The sequence below is a fragment of the Crocodylus siamensis genome, chromosome 3 (genome assembly GCF_052110815.1).
Source record: "Crocodylus siamensis isolate JL-2025a chromosome 3, ASM5211081v1, whole genome shotgun sequence".
NCBI classification, from domain to species: Eukaryota; Metazoa; Chordata; order Crocodylia; family Crocodylidae; genus Crocodylus; species Crocodylus siamensis.
This window is the reverse complement of record NC_143397.1, coordinates 82338110-82345224: the sequence shown is the minus strand read 5'-3', so window position 1 is coordinate 82345224 and position 7115 is coordinate 82338110.

Below are 7115 nucleotides of genomic sequence, written 5' to 3'. Positions count from 1 at the left end.
GATTTTTATGGAGGTAGTGGAATCTCTTTAAGTGATTTTCATGTAAATAATGTATTGAGGCTGTAATTACCAGCAAGGCTATGCTTATTCTTTTTTCCTGAGGATCCTTAAAAGGCACTCATTTTCTAGTCTAATCATTTAAAAGGAAACCAAAAAAGATAGACAGGACAATTTATGTATCTAGTAACTTTACACCCATGTGTATCACAAATTCAGCCTGCCAGTTATCCATGGTGAACCTAAGAACCTCTGACATCAATAAGTGGGCATAACTCTTCCTATTCCCCATTACAGAAGTCAGTCAAACCTCATGTTTAGGTGCCCAAGTAAGGGGCTTGATCCTGCAAGAATACTCTGTTCCCAATCCAGTAAACACTTAAAATGCATGCTTAATTTTAATCATAACAGTAGTGCTCAACTGAGTCAGGGTATTCAGCATCTTAAAGGACTGAATCCTCAGTACTTTGCTTGAGGGGCCTATTTTTTTTAACCTGGCTACAGTTTTGTGCAAGTGTTTTCCATTCCAGTGGGCAACCTCAGACAACCACTATGGAAAATGAAATTTTCTGTGACAATAAATGACAGCCGAAATACCACTTGTCACACCTGTTCAATGTGTACCTGACAAGCCCTGAGGGTATTTGGAGAAGGAAGACCCTTACACAACTCAGGATATAAATGATGTACTAGGCAAGCTGAATGCATAGGTACACCGTAACTATTCTTCTTTTTGGGGGTAGGGAGAAGTTGCAAGCAGGAATAAAATAACCCTTTAATTCTCCAAAACATAAGAGAGGTTGATGCCTACATTCTATTAGGTGTGCTCCTGGGATGACTGGCCCAGATACATGTGAGACACAATGATAAATCAATTGTAGGCTTGTTTAGAAAGGGACATATTGGCCCAAATTTTCACTTTTAGCTAAGTAGGGAGAGGTTGTCAAATAACTTCTTATGACTCCCTGATCCCAAGAACCATATAGGCCAGACAGAGCAGTCTCATGCTACTTAACTGAAGCCAGTTGTGGTATGGGTTGTCAACCAGGGGTACTTGGGAAGGCCCTAGATGGTATGCACATGCAGATGGGGATGGAGCGCTGCCACACACCACCCCACACTGCTACCTTCCAGGAGCAGGGCCAGGAGCAGTGCCCCTCTGCATGCCCCATAGGTGCTGCCCAGCAGCCCGGATGCAGGGGGAAGGGAGCTCATATTTGGCAGCTGCTGCAGCCACCACCACCCACCACTCCATGCTGCCGCCACTCCATGTCCGGCCGTGCACCACCCCCTCCTCCCGCTCCGCATCCAGCTGCCGGAGGTACACTTATTTTAAAAGGTTGAAAACCCCTGAGTTATGGTATCAGAGAAGCCATATCAGAGAAGCCAAGGCAGAGATGGAACTGGGACTAGCTTCCCAGATTAAGGACAATAAGAAGTCCTTTTTTAAATACATAGGGGATAAAAAGAAGGGCCCGGGATATGGGGGCCCTTGCAGGACAACATGGGTAACTTGGTCGTCACACCAGACAGCAAAGCTAACATGTTTAACGATTTCTTTGCCTCCGTCTTCCTAAGTAGGGACCAGAACAGCCACCTCCCTGCTGGGCCTCCTTTGGGCCCCGGGGGAGGCACACCTGGGCCACGGGTTAGCGAGGATTTAGTTAGGGAGCTTCTGGAGGGGTTGGACGTATTCAAGTCAGCCGACCCGGATGATCTCCACCCTAGAGTTCTAAAGGAAATGGCCCAGGTCATTGCAAGTCCCCTGGCACAACTTTATGAGCACTCGTGGTGCTCTGGTGAGGTACCGGAGGACTGGAAGAGGGCCAACGTGGTTCCCATCTTCAAAAAAGGCAGCAAGGAGGACCCGGGAAACTATAGGCCAGTTAGTCTCACCTCGATCCTAGGCAAGCTGTTCGAGAAAATTATGCTGGCACACATCCAGGAGGGGCCAGCAGAAGACTGCATGCTTAGGGGCAACCAACACGGGTTCATCAGTGGCAGGTCCTGTCAGACCAACCTAGTGGCCTTTTACGATCAGATCACCAGATCATTAGACGCAGGGGTAGCAGTGGATATAATCTTCCTGGACTTCCGGAAGGCTTTTGACACTGTCTCTCACCCTGTTCTCATTAAGAAACTGGGGGGCTGTGGTGTAGACAGCCACACAGTCAAACGGGTCGCCAACTGGCTGGAGGGCCGCACCCAGAGTGGGGTAGTAGATGGGTCCTTCTCAACCTGGAAGGACGTGGGCAGTGGGGTTCCGCAGGGCTCGGTCCTCGGGTCCGCATTGCTCAACATCTTCATCAGTGATTTGGATGGGGGGGTAAAAAGCACCCTGTTCAAATTTGCTGATGACACTAAGATGTGGGGGGACGTGGGTACATTGGAAGGATGCAACAGGCTACAATCAGACCTAGACAGGTTACAGGGGTGGGCGGACGAGAATAGGATGGGTTTCAACACAGACAAGTGCAAGGTGATGCACCTCGGGAGGAACAACCGGCACCATACCTACAGGTTGGGGAATTCCCCTCTTATCAACACGGAGGCGGAAAGGGATCTGGGGGTCATCATTGACTCCAAGATGAACATGGGCCGGCAGTGCGGAGAGGCAGTCAGGAAGGCCAACCGCACCTTGGCATGCATCCACAGATGCATCTCGAGCAGGTCCAAGGAGGTGATTCTCACCCTCTATGCAGCACTGATCAGACCGCAGCTGGAGTACTGCGTCCAGTTCTGGGCGCCACACTTCAAGAGGGATGTCGACAGCATGGAGAGGGTCCAGAGAAGGGCCACTCGTATGATCAGGGGACAACAGGGCAGGCCCTATGAGGACGGGCTGCGGGACCTGAACCTGTTCAGCCTCCAAAAGAGAAGGCTGAGGGGGGCTCTTGTGGCCTGTTATAAACTAGTCGGGGGGATCAGCGGGCATTGGGGGAGTCACTGTTTCCCCGAGCACCACCAGGAGTGACCAGGAATAACGGTCACAAGCTGGCAGAGGGTAGGTTTAGGTTAGATATCAGGAGGCGCTACTTCACGGTCAGGGCGGCTAGGGTCTGGAACCAGCTTCCAAGAGAAGTGGTGCTGGCCCCTACCCTGGGGGTGTTTAAGAGGAGGTTAGATGAACATCTTGCTGGGGTCATTTGACCCCAGTATTCTTTCCTGCCATGGCAGGGGGTCGGACTAGATGATCTGCTCAGGTCCCTTCCGACCCTAGAAACTATGAAACTATGAAACTATATTCTTGTGGGGTGAGTCAGCACACAATGGTTAGGCCCCCAAGCAGAATTTGGGTGTGTGGTATGCAGGACCCTTGTATGACAGCTACATCAACAGAGTTTTCATACCATGGGAAACCTCAAGGGACCAAACCAAGGACTTTCCAACCTTTTGTTTTACCTGAGTACACGGAACAATCAGAGCACAGCAGAGAACTGAGGCTTTCCTGTATAAAGCATGGAGCAATATACAGTATCTCATAATCAGTCATCCAGAATAAAATGCCATTTAAACCATAGAAGCCTATTACACAGTTTTTGTGCCTACTAAATCCTCCAATTTTCATTCAAGTAGCTAGCTAGGCACCTACCTACCCATTTGTATGCCCACATAGAGCATATGATGCGAGTGTGCCATTGTAGTGAGTGGGCAGAAGAATTACATGCAAACAAAACTGAGTATAAGCTTCAAGTCTCCTTTTGGAAAAATAATACCATTACTATTTATCTGTTGCGTGCATGTAAGCAAGACCGGAAAATGGAAAGTCTGTACATGACACATGCCAAACATTATTACTGTATCTAAATATCTGGATGGTATCTATACAGAAATATTTACTGTGGAGTCATATTTAGAGTGTTTGCTTTAGAAAGCATCCAGATACCATAAGCAAATACCACAAAACATTGTTGGGCAGGAGTTTATTGATATGCTAATGATTTCCACATCAGAAGCATTTAACTAACAGCTGCTCAATACTCAACTTTGAAATTCCCTGAATTGCTTGTCAGGCTGCCTGGTTGCTGAATACTTGGTCCTATGCCATGATTTTCAAAATGCTGTCCTCAGTACATTGAAAATGGGACAATATTTTAAGTGCCTAGATAGCATGACTGTCCAACACACTAAGAGGGCAAAACAATGTCTCCACAATTTTCTCTGTAAATATACCTTACTGTCTCTCCCTCTTGTTTAGTCAAGTCATGTTTTATGGGTGAGTTAATGTGCCATGAAAATTGTGATGTGCACAGACAAGCACCACTATGAAGACAGAGTAACTAGGTAAAGCAATTTCTGGATATCAGAATTCTCTCAATTAATGCTCTTTTGTGATATATCATTCAAGGTTATCAGTATTTATAGTAGGAGTAGCAGTATACTATTATTTAATGTAGAATTAAAGCTAGAAAAGTAGTACTGATACAAAAGCTAAAGGACTAGTGATACTAAAAGGATACTAAAAATTTCAGATAACAATTTAAAACACAGATGTTTTTAAATATAAACCTTTGTGGAACAAAGTTCAAAAGGCACATAGTCATCTGAAGGTTCCCTGATACCCAAGAACAGACATAGGCAGTCTCATCTAGTGATCAGAGAAAGAAATTAAGAATCAGGACATTACCATTCTGTTTCTAGTCACACACTTGCAGTATGATCACAGACAAGATAGAGCCTACAAACAATCTGTCTGTAGCTTTAATCATGAATAGTCCCACTGGGTGTGTCTACATGAGACACTAACAGCGCAGTAGCCTAATAATACCACACTGTAACACATCACAGCACAAACAGCGCTAATACGCTACCATGCAGTATTACAGTATTAAGCTACTGCACAGCAGTGTCACTTAAAAGGTGTTTGCTGGTGCTACTGTTCAGTAACTCCAGTTACTGCACATTTATTTATTGCTTATACAAGTACTAAAGTAACTACTGTGCATGTAAACATACCCACTGACCACAAGGAAATTCCTTGTGAGAGTAAAGTTTCCTATGTACATGCTTTCAGAATAAGGCCCTTATTCTGTTGGTATGTCACTTTTCATATCTCACAAAAGCCTGCATTAAATGATAGTAGCCTTTTCAAAGATGGTGCTGTAACCCAGTGCTGTAAACAACCTGACTAAATAGGATGTGAACCCACAAATGGGTTGCCAGCTAGAAATCCAATGACAAGCAGCCCCAAGTTGGCTTCCTCAGACTTTCTTGCTCTTGGAGGGACAAGAAGGTAACAAACATGGTGTAAGAGCATGGGCTAACTCTGATCCTTATTCACACTGAACTACGGGCAACATGGATGGATCTCTTTGAAAAGCCAGAGCCATAACACAGTGTTGCTGTAACAAACCACTTGGAAAAAATAATTACTTCCAAAATAATTCTTACCAGTCAGGTCACAGACGTGTAGTGAGGCATAATTAAATTAACCAATGTTTGCAAAACACTTGGAATCCTTGAATGAAAGGCACTATATATATGTATAATATTTTTATTTACTTAGCTAACAGATGCAAAATGATGGTAAATGCGTTATTTTTTTAGCAATCTGTAGATTTTCTCTTTGGCCCATGCTCCAGAATGTAGAACCTTCCTTAGAAATGGTAAGAAGAAGGAACAAGCAAAAAAATAGCACAGAGTAAATTCATCCTGTCATGCATTACCTCTACAAGCTTACTGATCTGAGTAAACTTGTTTCATGGTATATATAGTATATTGCTGATAATGTTAAGCTGCTTGCTGTTCTGAGTACTGCAGTGTAGCGATGAGCTAGAGGAGCCTAGGGCATATAATATGAACAGTCTGTGTGAAATATATTACTGCATGATAATAATATCATCCTGAAGTGTTAACCAAATTAAAGACCTTAGTTCTGGGTGCTGTGTAAACATTCCAAGCCTCAAGTAGGATTTTCCTTTTTCCTATGATCCTCTGTTATTGCCAGTCTTTAAACCAATGAAGTAATTAATCTTTAGAGAAAAAGCCATAAAAATTGTTAGAATTCATATAAAATAGCTTTTTAACTTCCTCTTTTAATTGGAGGCTTGGAGAATATATGGTTTGGTGTTAGTAATGAGCAAAAATTAGTTAGTGTTTTTCTGTAGTGAATCAAAACTGTGTGGGTCCAAACTCACATGAATAATCAGGTTGCCTGATATATTATAAAAACTTTTCTGTCACACTTTTTGTAGCATGTTGCACAAGATTCTCGTGTGATGTAGATCACCAGAGTTTCATTGACTTCAGGGCTCCAGGACCTACTCTGATTTACACCAGCTGAGGACCTGGTTCTATCTGCTCTTCCAAAATACACTAAAAATAAAAGTATTATTCATATCAGAACATACCACTGGTTTTAGAATCCATTGGTGTATCATCACTAGGGACAGAAGTTACACATAAACTGGTTTAAGTGATCATAAACTGGTTTAAACCTGTAACAAGAACAGAAGTTCAGTGCACATAAACCAGTTTCAAAATGGCTGAAACTGGTTTAAGATAAACCTGGCTGACTGTAAGTCAGCCTTAACTGGTTTAGGTCAAACCGGTTTATGAAACTTCTGTCCCAGACCCCTTCCTGGTTCAAGTTAAATCAGAGCCCCCCAACATCCCAGCATGCTTTTCAGCCCTTGACTGGGCTGTGCTGTCTGCCCCAGAGAGCAGGTCTGACCATACTCTTATGCTCCCTAGCTGGAGCAATAAGGACTGGCTCACTGGCCCTCCAGTCAAACCCTGGCTCGGCTCTTTGGCCAGGGAGGGAGATTAAACTCACCTTCCTCTCAGTACAGAGTTGCCCTGCCCTGCTTACTGAGTGCTGTGACTGTGGACCACAAATCCCAGAGGTACCTGGAAGCAGGAAGAGGAAGTGATGAGCAACCCTGCACAGTCCTGCTGCTCTGATTCTGGACTGCAAACTGAAGAGGCCCCAGGGGCAGCAGAAAAGTAAGCAAACACACAGCTCATGCTGTGTTTGTAATTCTTCAGTTTATAGTTTTTCAGAGAATTAACTATTTTTGTTCAAGCTTCTATGAATGTAATGCCACTACCTTCCACCCACTTCCACCATGACCCTCCTCCCACACAAACAGAGCATGGGCTGAGGCCTGGCCACACCC